General features: G+C 35.1%; 1 protein-coding gene across 2 annotated transcripts in view; it reads left to right on the forward strand.

The window, feature by feature from the left end:
* Positions 1 to 3,046: 3,046 nt before the first annotated feature.
* Positions 3,047 to 21,008, forward strand: part of LOC126753112 (insulin-like growth factor-binding protein complex acid labile subunit) — a 241,287-nt gene continuing 223,325 nt past the window's right edge. For both annotated transcript variants that reach the window (XM_050464287.1, XM_050464286.1), the window contains exon 1: positions 3,047 to 4,539. The gene's annotated coding sequence lies outside the window, so the exon portion shown is untranslated. The remainder of the gene's footprint in view (positions 4,540 to 21,008) is intronic.

The following is a 21,008-nucleotide window of genomic DNA, read 5'->3' on the forward strand; positions in this document are numbered from 1 at the left end:
AAGCATCACATTATTAAGTTTATGAATGCTTTTCTGCTCATGGATTTCGGGTTTCGAGGTACTTCGCAGAAGACGACAATGCCGTTTGAATGAGGAGAAAAGGTTTATTATTGATTAAATGAAGACAATGATCCAGAACGTAGGATCAGACTTTGTACAGTGAAACAATAAAACTATATTGTTACTATAGATTGACATCGCAGTCACCAAATGGCATTTCAATAGAGAATGGTCAATGAAAGCCAAAGTACCAAGATAGCATTTAGTGTCAACAAAAGATTTCATTCGGCTACTTCAACATGCAACATGTGGAATATGCCGAAACTTTAGTTGTATGTTTCAATCAAAGATGTCACACTATAATAGGCAACGCCTAGATTGAAGCCAGTATTCATTCTTACATCCGTAGTTTTGTTGGAGGAAGTTATTTTATCGCCCTTATCAGAGGATATACATATATGATACATAGAGAGATTAATAATAATATGGCGAATGAGAGGAATAAAGCGATATCACCTATTTTTTGCACACTGTCCTCAAGCAGTAAAGTCTTCGACGATATATTCGGCATAAAGTTCGGATATGATAATAAATGAGGGCTATCCAATGTCTGGCTCGACTTCATTCATATTGACGCTAGACTATGAGATATCTTGTTCATTTAAATTCATTATGATTGATAAAATATTTGCCGATGCTTACGCCAATAAAGGGGATCAAAATTTTGCAGATTAATCCGCACATATTTAAGGGTGAAGTGATCTTACGGTTAAATAGTTTATATTGTCGGTTTATCTCCATTTCGGGCAAAACTAAGAGTTATACAGAAAAGGCTTGTAAATAACGAAAAGATCTTTTCTGGGATTTGTATATTTATATTGTATAAACTAGTTCTTTCAGGAAGTTTGGTATAAGCTTCTTCTATATCAAATTCACTATTTTTTTTTAATTTAAAGTCTTAAGGATGAAAGCCTATTCCGACTTAATATACAAAAGAAATCATAATTGTCAACTGCAAATTCTCACGTCAAAGAGCAGCATTTTTCAAGAAGTCACTAAACCTTTACTTGTTTGATTCTCCATTTTCTGTTCGTATAAAAAATATAAATACATTACTGTGGTAAATTTACCGTAAATTATTTTTACTTATTTTAGGGGCGTAATTTGGTTAGTTTTTCTTTCAGTTGTAGCAAATTGTCAAAAAAGTCTTGCGATATTTTCGCTAGTTGGCGCTGAAAGCGTATAGTTCTAGTTTTATTTGTCGCATCGGGTCATGCTATACCTTTTTGGAAAGCACATTTCACGCGCTAACACGTGTTTCTACGTTTCTTTTAAGTCGTTCGTGAGTTATTGCGTGTAGCACATTATATCATATTTTAATACAACGATAAATATATTGCGCCAATAAAATTTGCGCAAGACTTTTTTGACAACCCATTATCAATTCTAATACAAATAATATATTGCGAGAGTACAAAAGTTAGCAAGACACTCACTTTTGTCATAGTTTCTGTTCATTCTTAATCTTTAGCAGCAACCTTGGATTACTTTACCAATTTAAACGTTTTTAGAAAACCTACAAATCACTAGCGATGTAGTAACCGATGTAATGAAGAACTCTCTAGAGGTAACGACGTTTTGGATATTCAATTTACTGTCAGCACAACATTATTCTCCGTCAAGTAAAAACTACTGAAATTTAATGAGCTGTATGCTTGGATGAAATATTTTATTAATATTTTGAAGTTTATTATCATGCATTATCAGTTATTATGCTACTCTAAAGTTATTATGTTTTTCACGTAATATATTTAGGGTTATATATATAAGACCCGAAGAGTTTTTTAAATTTCTTTACCGCCATAATGTAGCTACTTTATTGAATAAGATAAGAATCTGTTAGCCAGAACAAGTTGAAACTGTTTTTACCAAATAAATGAAAAATTTGAAATTAAAGCATGCTGATACATAGAAAATACCGTAATAATTACTGACACTAAATTCAATAAACAAATAGGTTATCAGCACTCCAAAAACCAACCAAAAAACAACCAACAAAATAATGTAAAAATTTTCTTTCAATAGAAGTTAGGCGTTTCACTGGAATAAAATCTTCAAAGTAGCTATTATATATTACCTATAACACCCTGATTTATGTACGAAATATGAAATCGGTTACTTCCAATGCTTAAGCCGCCTTCTCTGTATAATATATACATTAGGAACCAATGATGATCGAATAAAACTAAGCATTTGAAAAATATGTAAAACGTATAATGAAATCTCGATTATTAACATGCGAGAGTATAACATGTTCGGTGACACCCGAACTTAGCCCTTCCTTACTTGTTATATATTTAGAATAGCGTTAAGACCCAGAAGATTTTTAAATTTCTTTACCGCCATAATGTAGCTACTTTATAGAATAAGATAAGAATCTGTTAGAGATCAAGTTGAAACTGTTTTGACCAAATAAATGAAAAATTTTAAATGAAAGCATGCTGAAACATAGAAAATACCCTAATAATTACTGACACTAAATTCAATAAACAAATAGGTTATCAGTGCCAACAAAATAATGTGAAAATTTTCCTTCAATAGAAGTTAGGCGTTTCACTGGAATAAAATCTTCAAAGTAGCTATTATTATTACCTATTAGTTTAATACATATGTTACTGCTTAAGCCGGAGCTGTTACTTCGCGCTAAGCAGCCTAAACTAACAGCATATTTAACAGAGAGCTGTAAAGTGCTCACTAAGCCTTCACACCAGCACTCAACCACTCTGTACCGAAGCAACGGCACAGGAAAAACATCGCCTTCACACAAATGAAGTTTCATTATGCGCTTCGCAACAGCCGAAGTTGGAAGTGAAGCAGCAAAGCGGAGGCATTCCATGCAAGCGCTATTCACTGTCGGTTTGATGGCTAACATGGCTGGCTGGCCGTCGGTTAGCTGTTATGTTGTCGTAGCCGCATCGTATCAAACATTCGTATTGCCGCATGCGACGCATGTTGTTCCTTTGCTCAGCTACAATGCATGGCGGTGAGTGAGTTTTTGTTGCTTGCTGCTTTGCGCGCAGTTCTTACGTTTATCAGCAACTTCATGGCTAACAGCATTTCCAGTAGTTAACGTCAATTCAAAGTGAACGGTGGTAAACGTTAACGATTACGCGTGAGCAAAACGGAAAAAGTCGTCAACATTTTCGTCACTTCGCCTTCGTACGCGTATGCAATTGTTGTCGTTGTCGTTGTCGTTGTCAGCGTCATTGTCGTTGCTGTCGCCGTTGTCAGTGTCACTGTCAAACGCGTTGTAATTGTCGCCTGTGCAGCGGATATTGAATGAGTGCGCTTTTTCGAAACGAAATCGACAATTTAATGAAAATTGAATTTTGCGCGCGAGTGTAAGTAATCTCCTCGTACGTAAACGTAATCGAAAATTCAACTGTACAGGAGTATTATTTGAGGTTATGTGTAGTTTGAAAAGTGCTTGAGTCCTTTAAGAAATGTCGGCTCCAGCATATCTTTACTGTTATTTGCAAACTAAATCAGAAAGTGCGTGTGTGTGAAAAGCTGACAGCGGTTGTAGTGGAGCCTAATTGAGCGAAACTCCGAAGTTAAGTGCACCAGTACCTTTCTGACCGCTAAAACGACATAAATACATAATATACAATTTAAGATAAGTGATTTATTTGATAAGTAACTATACTTACTGGTATATAAAGCTTTTACTTTGAGTAAAAATATAACTTATTGATGTGTTAATGAGCTTTGCAAGGAAAATGCGATCGGACACAAAGTGAAAAAAAGTTTTTGCTCGGAAAATAAACGAATTTTATGCACAATTTGCTCATTCGGCAGAAAACTTACGCCGTCAGTTTGTTTATTATTGTTTTCTTGTGTTCTCAAAGTTCGCCAAACTACTCTATTGACGAAAGACCGAAAGCTATGAAGCATCTTTGGAAAAATGTGTGTGTATTAAACGGTAAAGTTTTGGTTATTTTTTAAGTAAAAAGCGATAGTTATTAAAGCATAATGTGTTGTGTAAATAACTGGTGAAAACCCATATGAAAACCAAGTAATATTTAATTAATTAAATATACGTTAGTAATGCTCTAAAAAAAATCGAACACTTAAAAAAAATCGAACAAATAATAAAAAAAAAATAAAAAAATTCAAAAATTAGTTTTCGAGTTCGAAAATTTTTTCATTTGCTTTTTAGTAGTTGTGTCATTCCACTAATCTGTATGTGACTGCGTGTCTCCGTGTTTATAAGTTGCTTGTGTTAAAACTTCCTACATTTATAAAACGCATAAATAGATTTTCCACAACATTAAGCCTGTAACTATAAGTTATTAGTGTTTGTGAATTTCAAAATAAAAGACAACGAAAACAAAAAAATCAAAGTAGTTAGTTAACAACATAAAAAGAACGCAGAATTTGTGTGTAAGCAGCATACTTAACGGCATTTTTGTAAGCTGCTTCCAGCACAACAACATTATCCTGACATTGGCTGCTGTGACGCGCCTAAACGTATGCAAAGTGAGTACCAACTGAAGTAGGCCATAAGTTAGCAAAAAAGAATCCCGGATAGAGTGGAGAAAGGCAGCAAAGAAACAATAAAATAGTAATCAAAGCGTATTAGTGCCTTTGTCAGGCATTGTTAAGTGCTGTGCACGCAAATAAAGCATTTGTGCTGCGAAGAGTGGACAAAAGTGGCAGATGCTGATTGGTTTTGTTAACGTTGAAATGTTTTTGCGTACACATTTTTTCATGAGAATTTATATTTGTCGTCTGTTAAGAACTCGGCGCCATCGCTATTGTTTACATTTTAAATCCACTTTTCGGGCGAAACTTGTAATTCGCTGTAAGAGGCTTTATTTATTATATTCGTTTCAAAGCACGAGTTTTCAATGAAGTGGCTTGCAATGTAAAGTTTTAAAATTGAAAAAAAAAACAGTGCTTAGGGTGAACAGATCGATGTTTGGAATTATTTATACACGAATTTTCATCACAAAGCTGACGAATATGCAAAAGCTCGCACCGCGGGTGCTCTCTATTCACATTCTCGTTGTATGAAACAGAGCTGTGTGTGTGTGTTCTAAACAATAATTCCGCACTTGTATGTATATTCTTGATTCGAACAATCAGGTTTAACTGATAAATACGTAGATTGAGATAAAAAAGCACCTGGAAATTGTTATTAAATTCCCCGGTTAATTGAATGTGTTTTGCTAAGTTAGTAGGGCTATCCCTAAATACTAAGCCAAACATGAGCGCGATATATCAACAAGTTTGCTTACAGCAGCTGCTTAAGGCGGTATACCTCAGTATTTGCAAATTTCACAATGGATACAAATATCGAACAAAGAATTTGTATCAAACTTTGTATTTCTAACCAAATTTCATGTGCGGAATCATTGAGAGTGTTGAAAAATGCAGACGGTGATTCAGTTTTACCTAAAACACAAGTCTGCGAGTGGTACTAAGACTTCAAAGACAGTCGAGAGATCGTTGAAGACATGCTGAATGACTTTCGACCTCTTTAACTGATGAAAATATTAGTAAAGGATATGGTATCATCAGGCAAGTTTTAGAGAGATGGCAAGAGAGCTCGACATCTCTCGCGAGTCCGTTCAAATGATTTGGTGGATTTTTTTGGTATGGAAGGCGTTCTCCACTTCTCCCGATAAACCTGAATTTTTTTCAAAAACAGTACCATAAGAAGGTTTCTTTGCGCTTGTTTGACTGGAAAAATCGTTGGCATTAGATCATCAGATGGGGATTACTTTGAAGGCGACGAAATAAATATTGATAAATTATTAAATAATTGGTTACTTTTTTGTCACAATGAATACGAGATCAGAAGCCTTCGGTCCAAGTGGAATTCAATTTGAACTGTGATCTGACCTAAACACAGATTGTACCGTTATCTTAAGAAATAATTCGAGCAAAAGTTTTTGAAAATACCTCGTATAACAAAAAGTCTTCCTTAGGAGGACTTGAGCGCGACCATTCAATTTTCATGGCAGCTGTTTAATATAGTAAACGAGCACTATAGTGCTCCGATATCGGTGCATCTAATAATCTTTGACAAAAAATCTAAATCGACTCAGCTTGTTATATTGATCATTTACATACTCGTGCATATTACATATATAGTGTCTCCCAAGTTGCAAACTTAATAAAGGGTGATCCGTTTTGAGGTTCCCTACTTTTTTAAAGCATTGTTATTAATTTTTTGAAGAATACCCCTCTCAAATGGTAGCCGCGGCTCCGCCTCAGATACTCGTAGGCCATCGGTTGAGTCTAATTTTCGATGACCCGATAGAGCGTTTCGATTGGTAACTAGCTAATGGCATGTGTGATGTTTAGCTCTAGGACCTGAATCGAAGCGGAATTGACTGGAATTGAAACTTTACACATCTAACGATGTGACATTGCACGATTTTGGGGGCCAATCGAATGGCTCAAAACGTGAAATTATCTGCTCAGTGAAGTGTTCTCTCAAAAAATCCACTAGTTGATGCGATGTGTGGGAAGTGGCGCCGTCTTGTTGAAACGATAACATTCGCCATTGACGGTTTTGTTCTCACCGTCATCTTTTTTGAAGGAATATGGACGGATGATTACATCGGGCCACACTAAGTGGTTTTCTCAGGATGAAATGGCCGCGCTTGAGTCTCTTCAGGTTGCTTTTCGTCCCAAAAGCGGCAATTTTGCTTGATCCAGAAATTAACCTCTCCCTATACAAAATTTGGCTCGAAACGTTGGATCTTCTTGAAAGGTCGAGCGGCTTGAGTTCTTGCGCAAGCTATATTTTGTACGCTTTGAATTTAGGATCTCGACCTACAATGGGCCAAGTCGTTTCGTACGTCAAGTTGATGCGACCGGCGCACAGTGGTTCCATTTGTATGGAGGATAGCGACAAAATAAGTTAAAATAGAGATACTGACCTGCAATATACACAGCACATTTCTGTTCATGCAAGTACGATATTCTGAAAAAATCGCAATTGTATAACGCCCACTTTTCATATTCTACATATATAATTCTAACGTTAAAATACCTGAGCATGTGATAAATTTTGTTCCAATTCCCGGATTTATTATTAATAAATAGAAAGGAAAACAGATGTGCCATTTAATTTTATAAAATTAAACAATTTATTTTTACAGTTCAAATAAAAATTTTATTAATTTGGAAGAAAGATAAGGACGTTGTCAACCTCAATAAAAAATTCCTTTACGTAATTAGTCTTCCAACAATTTTATTGTAGATTTTAAAAATGCGCTTTTCTTTTTGCATGGCAATTTTCGTTGACCTGTAATAAATGGATCTGAGCTCAACAATAACATATTAAGTAAATCCGTATTTGTTGCAATTCGAGAAGTTTTCCTCGTATGTTGAAGCCTATACCTCTTAATATCCTTGGTTTTGGCTTCCGCAGCTTCCTCTGATAGTTCTCCAATAGATATTATTGCACTTTCGATGACTTCGGAACCATGCACTAGGATCTTGTGAACTGAAGGTGGAAGATAGAACCAAGGGTACTTCTCTACAAGCCCTTTAGCAGTTTCAAGTGCGAATTGCTTAAATTTGTCCGCGTTTATTTTATATCCTGATGATATAGCTTGCAGTAATGCTGCACATCTTAGTATGAGCTCTTCGTCAACGCCCGTTATTTGAGAAGCCAAACCAGCATTATTAAAAAAGCGTCTAGCCGTGTTGCCATCGTTTGACGTCCCACTACCTCCTGTTTTTGGGATGTCCACTATTAAACCCATTTCTGATCTAAACTTATTTCTAACCTGAATTTTTTTTTCCATGAATTGAGTTTTATCTTCTGCCGACCTAATTTGCCATTTTTTGATATCAAGTCTATACGATACATGAATGAAATATTCAAAAAATCGAATATATAAATGTAAAGGTGACAAACCAAACTCATAATGTTCTTTGTGGACGGCTTTTTATAGACATTTATCTATATCGTTCATCTCTTTTGGTTTTGCTTGGCATATGTAACACTTAGCAGATGATGTTTGACTTAGTGCATTGCATACTTTTCCATCAACCATAGTCAGTTGCAATTTGAGTTCGACGTTTATTTTCTGTCCAGATCTTAAATATTCTGTGCACTTTAACATATCAATTTTCTTCGTGAAATAATTCCTCTCTTCAATGCAAACTTCTGTTGTCTCTTTTTTGAAACTAAATCGTATTGGTCTGCAGTATCGAGTGGATCACCCGTTACAATACTTTATCGTTATTTTTTGTGCCAGCATTTAAAAAATGATTTTTTTAATGCAAAGTAATTATATAGTATATGTTGAATTATATTGATTTCGCCATTATGGCTACTTAAAACATAATTTGTGGCAAAAAATTAAAAATCCGTTTGGTTTTTGTTGTCAGTACAATTCGAAATGGCAAGGCGACCTAATTAAGTTCTTTTGTGTCAAGGCATTTGATTGAAAATTATCAGCGGCTGCTTCATCCCCGCGGTTGCGTGGTAACCAAGTACAATAAAATTTAATAAAACCGCACTTAACAAAGTGGCCACGTGAAACGGACACTCACACAAACACTGTACAAGAATGAGCAAATATGAATGAATTCGTCATTATATTGAATTCAAAGAAGTTAACCCAACCAAAAATATAAATTGAGAACGCATTCGCTGTGTCCTTTTGCTTTGGGGCCATTATAAAAGGAAATCATTAATGATTGATTTCTCCACTCACTGCATTTGTCGTAATGTTTTCCTGCTGCTGTGGCAACTCTCACATTCCGTTTTGCGATTTACCTACTTGACTCGAAATATAAAAAGTTTGTGGTATTTATTTTCAGTGGAAGAGTGAAGGATAAAAATTGGCGCGTGCGAATGATTGGTAATTTTTTTCCAAACGTCACATAAATATGTTATTTGATATCGTAACAATGATTATTAATTGCATAATTGTAATTATTTTTTTATTAATTTTTTTATTTATTTTTTATGGCGACATTCATCTATCGGAAATTCGATTATCGAATATTATTCTTTTTATTTTTAAATGTTTTGGTTACTTTTTGTTTTAAAACATATATATATATATAAAGTAATATAAATAATGGTTAAAAGTTTCTTAATTTTTTAATTGTTATTATTATTTAATTTTAGGTGGGTAGGCAGATAGGTAGAGTGGCTGTCTAATGACCAATTTTGATAGGATTAACTATTAAAATTACCTCACTCTATTGTCTTCTCTCTGAAACATTCTGTTCTTCTGAAGAAGTTCATCAGTAAGAAAAGTTGTATATGTGCAACCTCCGAGAAGTCGTCGAAAAATGTTTGATCGATATTTCAGACTATTTTCCTATACCAAGCTCTTCCTCTTTTACTTTCTGATCGCTTCTACAATTGTCATTATATTACGTTTCTAGTCTGCTGACATGTCTGTCAATTGGATAGTGAATTGTTATCATATCTAGAGTTTTTCAGTAAGCTCCGCTAATATTTTTCCGGGAATTTTAGGCCTTCTGCCATAAATTGTTTAGATTTTGACACTCACCTGCTGTATCGCTAATCGCAGGCTTGATCTCAACTCAAGCATGTTCGATTGGGTTGAGGTCTGGTGATTGAGAGTTTCAGTTGAGTACTTAAAATTCGTTGTTTTGAAGTCATGCTTTAGCTACATGAGAAGTGTGTTTCGGATCAATGTCTTGCTGGAATAAGATGTCTGACACATCCTTGCCTCACACTTCTAGCCTCCTGCAAAAACCTTGTTAAAGGATATCAACATATCCGACTCTCTCTATCCTCTCACATCCCCATATCATCGCATTACCCACTCCAAACTTCACCGTTGGCAGATAATACAGTTAGTCAATGGTTGAGAGGTTATCACCAAATCTATTGGCGCCTATCTGTTCGTCTGACATGTGACCCGCATCCAGTAGTTTTAGGTTTGGAATTTAAACTTTGTTTGCAAGTTGGAGTCTTAATGTACTGTGTCGCTTTGTGTACAGTGTTTTTTTACTTTAACACGTCCGTGGAATCCGTTTTTCTGTTATTCTAACCATATGTTAGGGTCGGTTCTCGCCTCGCCTTTTAACCCATTACCGGTTTACCGTGAAACAGGATGTTAAATCCACTGCAGTTATCTGGTAGACAGAGTACGATTTTTATATCTAGTTTTGCTGCCAGTTCGCACTCGATTATCCAGTTTGAACCCAACCGTATAGATGATGATCCTTATCCTCTTGTCCCCTCACTGCTTTCCCACTCTTCTCTGAAAGAGAAGTCAATATACCGGTACCGAATTTAATTTCAATTCTATAGGATTTCGGCAAATTTGTGGTATTAGGTGGAAACGGGAACTTATTAAGTGCCATAGAATACCCCCCGGTACTGATGACTAATAGAAAGGCTTACTTTATTTACTGAATTAATGTTTTTGTAATTATTTTTTTTTTTAATTTGATATATTTTATATATTTTTTTTTTAATTTGATTTATTATCGTTTTTCTGTGATTTTAAATAAAAATTGATGTTTTTTCCTTTTAAATATTACAAATTTAATGTTTTGTAATCGATTTATTAATAATTTTAATTAATATGTTGCGAACTACTATTTGGACCGCAAATATCGCCCCCAAAAAAATGTATGAATGGAAATACCAAATTTTTTCCCTGATTAGCAAATCTTGTGTCATAAATAACTATGAAGGTGTAGTTTAAAATTAATTTTTAAAATATGGTATACCAAAGCGGCATAAAATTACGAATTTAAACCTCTCTAAAAATTAAAAAAAAATCTAAAATCATCACTTTGTCGCCTAAACGCTAGTACTACTTTACTTTTTTTAATTCAAACACAATTTTTTGTTTTCGCCGTGAAAGATATAATGGTATTGAATAAATATTTGTGAAACTCAACACTCTTAATATCTCATAAAATCAGAAAAGCTTGTTCACGTAGCACACTGACACGTAATCCTCGTATGCGAGCAAGCCATTATTTATGCATAAAATTGAGCAGATTTCTAAGCAGATTTGTTTGCAGGGCTTTCATGTAGTTAAAGCAACACTAACAAATACAAATATGGCATTATTTACGGTCCATGTGCAAGCGAATACGCCTGTTTAGCACAATTCAGAAGTCATCACACCGGCAATATATCACTCAGGTGCGCCAAGCCGCCAGCTTCAGGCTCGGCAGCGGCGTATGGCGAAAGGTCGGCTGCCGACGCTGGTTTTGTCGGAATTTTTAAGCATCCTGTCAGAAGCCAAACAAACACAAAATAAAACATAACCGCAACAACAGCAACAACCTACATACAGCGAACCGCAACAACAGCAACAAACTACATACAGCGCAGCGGCAAAGTATGCATTGTTAAAATAAGCAGAGAAAGGCATAGCAGCAAAATTATTTTAGGTCAGACGTTAAGATTGCTCCACACGCCTGTCTTCTGGCTGAGCGAAAATGAAAAACACCTACGTGTAGGTAACAGTGACTTTGAATGCATAAATAAATAAGTAGTGGGCTCAAAGGCTCTTAAAGGGAAGCCAATAAGCGAAAGTCCAGGACTATAATGCCGAGTACTTAGTTGGTGGGTGTAATAAATATTTGCAGAAGCTTCACCAGTTCCCTTACACCCTTTCTGTCATTTTGCTGGACATCCGGTGAATGCTCATCGGCTGCCAGTAAAAGTGAAGACTGATTGATAAATTTTGCATTACACTTTGTCATCATCGTCAGTGCTTTCTTAACTCAAAGCCAAGGACATTAAAGAGAATATTTAATCGTGCCGCCGCAAGATTTTATGACTGCAATAAGCCGAGATTCCGGCGCTTGATGTTGTTTTCAGCATGACACTTCGGAAAATTTGCGCTTAATTAGATGCACTGCAGTGACAGATGACAATGTGTGAGATCACGAAAATATATAAGCATTTTTTCTTTTAACTTTTGTTTAAAAGAAAGTAATGCATCTCCAAAACTTTTTTTCTTTTTAAATATGGTATAGTCATCAGGCGCAAGAAGAAATACAGCTCCTGTCTTGCCGACGCCAGCATCTACTGCATATAATCGAATATGAGAAAAACAGCATTTTATAAACTCAAATAGCAAATACTCAGCGACTCCTTACAACTTGTTAATCAGCGCAGTGAAAGCAAGAGATGCAAAGCGGTGTCTGTTGGATAACCACAAAGGCCGATTATACCATACTAACATGGTGTTCTTCGCACTCTTTTAAGTGAATGCGTTCACATTGTTCGGAAGCCTAATTGAATATTTATTGAAAAAAGTTAGATCTGATGGAATGAACCTCTCTTGTTTTGTACCAGATTTACTGTTTATATTTAAGAGTTAAGTTAAGAGGTTAAGGTGTGGATGGTAAAAACCTCATGTCACAATAAAAAAAATCATTAGGAATTATTTTGCTTGAATATTAACTTATCTAAATATGACAAAAAGCTTTAAACGTAAATTAAAACAAGTAAGGAAGTGCTAATTTCGGGTGCAACCGAACATTTTTAATCTTGCAACTTGTCATCAAAGCCAGGGAAATACTTTAAGGTGTAAAACCAATCATGTACCGCAAAGTCAACCGGATGATCTAAAATCCTGATAATATTTATTTATGGGCTAGGCCAAGTTTCCACTCAAATTTATCTATTTTAGGCATAAAGACACACTGTTATGAGTGAAATATGTACGTTCTCTTATTTTCGTTAAGATAACTCACATATTGGCCGATATATGCGGTACAAAGTCACCCGGAATTTAGAAAATCTTTATATTATGTATATGGGGCTAAGGGAAGTACTGGTCCAATTCAACCTATTTTTGAAATACAGATATATCATTTTCCAAGAAGGGTTGTGCCCGATTTTCAATTATGTATCTCACACATTGACCGACATTTTCGATCAAAAGTCAACTATAGGAACGGGGTCTAAATGTTCGGTACCTAGGGGCTTGAATAGTTTTTATTGAATTTAAACAATTTTTGGTAATAAGGTGGCACACGCTAAAGACTTAATTGTTTCTTGATTTGAGTACTGGAGACTGAACGAATCAAGTGGAATTTAAAATTGTGCTATATGGGAAGTAGGCGTGGTTATTGTCCGATTTCGCACATTTTCAAAACGTGACATAAGAAATATGAAAAGAACGCCACGCCCCAATTTTTTTGGAAATTGGTAGCTCGTGTCCCGAAATGTGGGATTTTACCAAAAAGTGGGCGGTACCACGCCCATCGCCCAATTTTTACCCCTGCCCTTGTAAAGCCCTATCATACCATTTTGGTAAACAAACTTTTACGTTACTGATTCATCGGGCTTTTAGTAGTTTTGAACAGTACTGTTATATGGGAAGGAAATGGGGTTTTCATCCGATTTTATCCATTTTCACACTATCGGTAGGCGGTCTAATAATATTTGTACTGGGCGACTTTCGTTGATGTAGCTTCAGTGGTTTAGGAGATATATACATTAAACATATTAAAGGGCGGGCCTACGCACACTTCTTCAAAATTTTCTGCCCACAAATACCCCTTGCTACTGTGACCTTCTGTATTAAATTACAACCTTATGTCTAATTTTAGTGCTTAGTTATGGCATTTTATATGTTTTCGGTTAATGACGATTTGTGCGCGTGGCAGTGGTCTGATTAAGCCCATCTACGAACTCGATTTTTTTTTGCACCAAGGAACTCACGTACCAAGTTTCATCAAGATATTTAAATTTTTACTCAAGTTATAGCTTGCACGGACGGACGGACGGACAGACAGACAGTCAACCGGATTTCAACTTTTCTCGTCACTCTGATCATTTATATATGTATATATAACCCTATATCTATCTCGTTCAGTTTTAGGTGATACGTACAACCCTTAGGTGAACAAAACTATAATACTCCCTAGCAACTGGTTGCAAGAGTATAAATATTATAATGCACAAAATTCTCCCATTTAAAACTGGTGTAAATTGATTTTATCAGTTTTACATTCATTATCCAATCTTAAATATCGAAAATAAGAACCTCTGTGCCAATGGTACAATTAATTTGGAAATTATCACTCCATTTGAGAGAAGTTTTAAGGAAATTTAGTGGACATCCTTTCCTCTAAATACAGTTGAACTTTCCTAACTCGAATCTACAAAATCTTCGAGTTAGGAAGACTTCGAGTTATTGAAGGAAATTTGTATGAAATAAATTTGACTTCTTGCCAATCCAAGAGTTCGAGTTATAGAAGTTTAACTGTCTAACGATCTGGTACTAAAAATCTGCGAAATTGTATCAGAGATTTCCTAAACCTCTACAGGGTCCAATAAAATGACATTTGTAACACAGGTTTAATTTATGCCCTATATTATCAGATACCAGTACTTATATCTACAAAATTTATTTTAACAAATTTCTGTTATGCTATTACTATATCATCTATGAATTACCTCATCCTCCATATAATGCAATAATTTAAAATTATCTAGCAGCCTTTATGCTGAATAAAGCGGTCAACGTGAGAAATTTGGTGTGAATATTTTCTCAGGCCGTGACTGGTGATCTCTTAGTCCGCTTTACCCACTACACTGCTTTTCGACCTACTCCGTATATAACAGTCAATCTGTGGAACATTTTTTTGAAATTCAAAAGCAAAAAGTTCGCCCAAAAATAATCAATAATATCACCGAATCGGTTGGAGTAAATGATTTGTTATCGGTGTTGTTACGGAAGAAATCTAAATAGAACAAGTAAGGAAGGGCTATGTTCGGGTGTCACCGAACATTTTATACTCGCATGATAAAGTGATAATCGAGATTTCATTATAAAACATTTACATATTTTTTTATTTTGTTGTAAAATTAATTAGATTAGCAGTTCCTGAGATATGGTATTTGGTCCATAAGTGGGCGACGCCACGCCCATTTTCAATTTTTAAAAAAGCCTGAGTGCAGCTTCCTTCTGCCATTTCTTCCGTAAAATTTAGTGTTTCTGACGTTTTTTTGTTAGTCGGTTAACGCACTTTTAGTGATTTTGAACCTAACCTTTGTATGGGAGGTGGGCGTGATTATTATCCGATTTCATTCATTTATGAACTGTATATGGAAATGCCTAAAGGAAACGACTTTATAGAGTTTGGTTGACATAGCTATAGTAGTTTCCGCGATATGTACAAAAAACTTAGTAGGGGGCGGGGCCACGCCCACTTTTCCAAAAAATTATGTCCAAATATGCCCCTCCCTAATGCGATCCTTTGTGCCAAATTTCATTTTAATATCTTTGTTTATGGCTTAGTTATGACACTTTATAGGTTTTCGGTTTTCGCCATTTTGTGGGCGTGGCAGTGGGCCGATTTTGCCCATCTTCGAACTTAACCTTCTTATGAAGCCAAGGAATACGTATACCAAGTTTCATCATGATATCTCAATTTTTACTGAAGTTACAGCTTGCACGGACGGACGGACAGACGGACGGACGGACAGACGGACGGACGGACAGACGGACGAACAGACGGACGGACGGACAGACGGACGGACGGACAGACAGACATCCGGATTTCAACTCTACTCGTCACCCTGATCAGTTTGGTATATATAACCCTATATCTGACTCTTTTAGGTTTAGGACTTACAAACAACCGTTATGTGAACAAAACTATAATACTCTCCTTAGCAACTTTGTTGCTTGAGTATAAAAATGGATAGTAAAAATATTAATTGCCTTTTTTTTACGACACTTTAAAAATTTCCTGAAATTCATGCTTCTAGACCAGAATACCCCCTTAATTTACGATAACACTGGAATACAGCTGTTTGTAACCTTTTTCTATTTATGCGTTTTATATTGAATACTTTTTTTTCTTCTAAACCGTCTTTAAAATATTGTCTAACAAAAGTAATAAAACCACCGTTCGCTTGAAAATTAATTAATTCTTACATAATTAACGCAAACTCAAATGCCAGCGACATAAAGGGTTCTAAATATCACTCTTTGTATGCGTAAAACTTGGAAGGCATTTATGGAAGACATTCATCAACTAAAACACACCTGAAACTTCATTACATATTTGACACGACTGCTTAATGTCGGTGACCTCATTAAATTGCTGTCACAATATCTTTTTAAGAATCAAACTAGACACTCAAAAAGCGGATACACTCGACATAAATTATTTCAGCATTGAATAGAGCGGCGCGCACACGAACAGACCTATCCTTTCAAATATCCTTTCAAACACATGTGAGCGGATACACAACTTCGTATTTGTGGAAAAGCTTTTACGCCCACCATTCAACTTCATTGTTACAGCTGAGCATTTATTGACGTTGCACACACACACACACATGCTTATGTTTGTGGCAGTGTCGGTGTCTGTAGTGGTGACAGAATCCTTTTGTTTGCACATCGCGCATCAATTACTTACAATGTTGTTTGGTGATTAATAGCTTGTATGATTAATATGCGCACAACTACTACACTTGAGTTAATATTTACATATTTGTGTATATGTATGTGTACCTCTGTCTGTAAGTGTGCTCATACCACGTTAGACTTGCCGCCTGCTGCTCAGAACTCGTGACTATGCAAAAAACCCTTTCGGTGAACGCCCACGGAAACCCACAAGTTCGTCCTCACTTATAATCCTATTTGCGCTTATAACGCTTTTATAAATACTACAATGCGAACACGCTACAAATAAGTGTAAGTTAATTTGATTTATGAAAGCGACATGAAGCATATTCTAGGGCGCACACACATTTATTATTCAATTGCTCTTTTGTGTCTGTTTGTGTTCTCTCCGCTGCGTTTGCACGGAGCTGTATGCAGGCGAGTTAAAGTCTCGGCAACATTTCTGAAAGCAAATTGCATTGTGTGTTTTGTGGCAAGTAAAAGAAAACACAAGCAAGCAGTTGAGGGGGAGAAAACTGCATGTAAAATAAATTATTCGGATATGAATTAAAAAATTGCATGCAGCATATTTTAAACAAATTTATTGTAGCACATCTAACACATATACACATCTTTATGGCTTCACTTTTGTTGAAGAAGTGCACGCTTATATATTTACACATATACATACATATTTATATATAATATAACTGCTTATATATGTATATATATATACTCGTATATATGCATATATTTTATTTTCATTCACAGTCGTCGTATACATTTCATTCAATAGAAATTTGTTTCCAATTAATATTGCATATAGACAACGCAATGTGAATACCTTTCCCAGAATAAATTTTAAATAATATTTATTAATTTGTAAAATAAATACCTGGTATTTGAAACATATTATCTGGAATCGAAATTTCCGTTTAAAATCTGTCCGATGATTTTGGTAAAAGGCAAAGATAAATTAGTTTTGGTTGCAATTAAAGCAAGTAAGATATGGCTAAGTTCGGGTTTAACAAAACTTTAACATTACTTTTACAACATGTGGGCCTCACTTTTTGGTTTTATTTTAAAAATGTTACAAGTGAATTTAAAGCTCATTATACCTATGATGAGAAACTTAAAGGATTGAAAACTTGTCTAGTAATTTATTGACTTATACATTTTATATAATAATTACTCATCAATATTTATTTTGTCTCCTTCAAAGTAATATCCACCAGATATAATAAACTTATGTCCCCGAAACACTTTTAACAAGAACTTTTTGAAATAGTCTTCAGCTTCTTCAGCGAATTTTGTTTTATCCTTTCAATCGACTGAAAAAAGGTACCACGGAGCAATAATTTCAGTTTGGGGAACAAGAAAAACTTACAAGGAATCAAGTCCGTTGGTTTATCGATGGTATTCATTACGTTTTTGTTTCTCAATACGCCACAATCATACTCTTTTCGAAAAAAATCAGCTTTATCGGGACGAGGTGGGCAAGGTCGCGTTCCATATCCAAAATATCCACCATCTTTGAAGACTTTACTTTCTTACTTATCATTTACACGGGGAATTTAATTCCCGGCTACTTTTTTGTCACAATGTATTATAGGCCGTAGACTCACTTAATGTCATTACTACACTTTGCTTCGTGTCGGAAATATTTGTATTTAAATCACTCAATCAAATAAATTTAAAATATTGAGTAAATATGGTAAAGACAAATCAATGGGAGTAGTAGAAATTATTAGGGGAATTGTCTTGCTCTTGCAAGATTGCAGATTGCAAAAGTCCTATACCGAAATATACAAGAGCACGAGAACACCCATTGCAAAATCTAGTGATATATGAACGACTGATTCGGTCAATTTATTGTGAATGACTATTATGCATAGCTATTGTGAATTGGCGCACCTTCTGCATACATTTTTAACAAAAAAAACTAACAAATCCTTATAATTTAAATAGAAATTTAAAATTTACCTTCCTCAACAATTTAACAAAAAATGTGTTTCCCTAAATGTCTGTATAGTGCAATTATTTTTTTTACGTGTCATTGCACGAAAATAAAAATGGGTTTTGGTCTGAAATATTTTACAGCCATTGCAAATAATTTTATTTGTGTTTGTTGTTGTGCCGGTGAGATAATGAAATATCTCAATTATCACTTTATCATGCGCAAGAGTATAAAATGTTCATAGAGTTTACCCAAGGTTAGCCCATCTTTCACATTCATTATCTTTAGAACACACATGAATAGCGAAGTCCAGCATACGATCTTGTATGCAGTAATGAGAAGTGGTTACCCTAAGGCCATACTTTTGAGGGACTGTTGTATTTGTGCAAACTTTTAATCCAATATTTTCATTGGTGCTTTATTTTCTTATTGAATAGTAAAAATATTAGAGGGTAATTAAAGTTATGTTCTAAGCGAAGAAAGCGTGAATGTGATCCCATCCCGATTTTCGGACTTTAAGATAAAGTTGTCAGAATACTGTTGCGTAATGAACTTGGTCAGAATAGGCTGGAAATTGTGATGACTGTTGTACAATTTTTACACCGGTTCCTATGTATAAAGCCCTTACTCATTTGACTTGCGGGTTAACGGACCGGCGTACGGAGTCCAATTTGTCTCTTCATACAGCTTTATATATATTTATATATATTATTATGGTATATACTATATGTATATATCTACTAACTGTATATCCGTATATTTCATTCAAAGTGTAAAAAACAATGTTTCTCACTCAAATATTTCACTCAAAATGTGAATACAAAGCGGGAAGTTAAATTTAATTTTATTATGAAAAAAGTCTTAGTCAAAAGTCGTCGGAATTTAGTGGATGTTTATGATGAAGAGCAAACGTTCCATAGTTGGCTTGGACGATTTAAAAGTGGTGATTTTGGCTTGGAAGGCGAAGACGTCCCGGGTGAAGTTTGATGATGTGCTCGCAGATCCTCTGGAGTCGCTCAAGCAGTCCTATGTAAACGTTTTAAAGCAGCATTAAAGTGGAGAGGCGTTGATAAGCAATCTTGTGTGTCAGAAATGCTGCTTGAACGCCACATATAGAAGTCGTTTTTGCATCGAATTGAGATTGGTGATGAAAGACGTATCCACTACGACAGCACTAAATACATAAAATCATATGTGATTGTATAGCCAACTACGGCAAATCCGAATATCCTTGACGCTAAGGAAATTTTTAAAAGAGCTCTGTGTTTCGTTGGATCAGAAGGACGTGGACGTGAACTTCTAAAGCCGGACTAACTATTTGGAAAACAGCCGCAAGGTAGTTTCGCCTCACTTACCTTATAGCGCAGTCCATGCCGCTTCTGACAACTACTTGTTCCCGTTGATACACGCGTTCTTATCGAATACGGTTAGTATCAAAACAAGTATCAATAATATAAAAAATGTTTCATTCTTGGTCAAATCGGCACAATTCTTTTGGAAAGATGGGAAAATGTTTTAGCTAAGATAAGCAATACTTTTAATTTTCCTATTACACAATTCACACCCAAACTTCAAAAACTCATATTTTATTGTCAGTTAGTATCCAAATGGATCTACTTATACAAAAGTGTGTAGTAAGCTGTCAAAAAATTTATTTAAACGTAAAAATGTTCTTCAATATATCGTATATAAAGGATACGTATTTCTCCTATTGCAAAATCTCAAAAATTTTCCAACATAACAATGCTTTACAAATTCTGAATCGAAGAATTTTAGAAAAAATTGTATACACAGTAGATGAATGCTTCCTCTATCGATGAATTACACTGGTAAATAAAAATCCACTTGTTTTCCGTGACATGAACAGAACAAAGTGTTTATTATGTAAAAATTGCCACAAATGCAGAAAATAGCTACAGATTTCTTTTATCACCTATAGTTTTTTTGCTATACGGATTTTTGGTTAAAAAAAGCTGCGATAGCCATATTATTGTTATATTATTTTATTAACCAAAGAGTACCTTAAAATGTTACTGTCGATGTTTTTCGACGATATTTTGTTTTTGAGTATCCCTTAACAATATTCATTGGTATTCGGCAAACAAACTGGCACTCCACTTGCCTTGGTACCGTTTCTCCATAGCAGAAATGTCTTGGTGGAACTGCACCCCATGTTCGTAACTTACGTTCCCTAAATTTTCGGGGATAAAATCCAGATGGAAGTCTAGAAAGTGAATTTTAACGGACATGTTGCAAATTATTTTTTTATAGGCAGTAAGTAGTTCACTCACAAGATCTTTGTAATTGTCAGCTTTCACATTTTCTCGAAAATTTATAATAATTAATAACGCTTTTAAGGGCACTCCAGGCTCGTATTTCAGTTTCATTGAGCATTTCCTCAAATGTTTTATCTATCATTTGTACTTTTATTTGCCCTCCTTAATTTTTGCTTCACTGACAGTTAAACCCAATTTAATATGCAAAGGTGTTAGTTAACCCACTTCTGTTTTGTGTAGTGCCTGATGTACAGTCTTCTTCTGTACATAATAACAGTCTCTCGCACGGATGTCCCATTCGCAAAGGAGGAAACAACCTATTACTTTTAGGTCTCCACATATTTCCCAACCATACTCATGATAACGGATGTGCTCTAAAAGAACTCT

Source organism: Bactrocera neohumeralis, chromosome 3 (genome assembly GCF_024586455.1).
Source record: "Bactrocera neohumeralis isolate Rockhampton chromosome 3, APGP_CSIRO_Bneo_wtdbg2-racon-allhic-juicebox.fasta_v2, whole genome shotgun sequence".
Classification (NCBI taxonomy): domain Eukaryota; kingdom Metazoa; phylum Arthropoda; class Insecta; order Diptera; family Tephritidae; genus Bactrocera; species Bactrocera neohumeralis.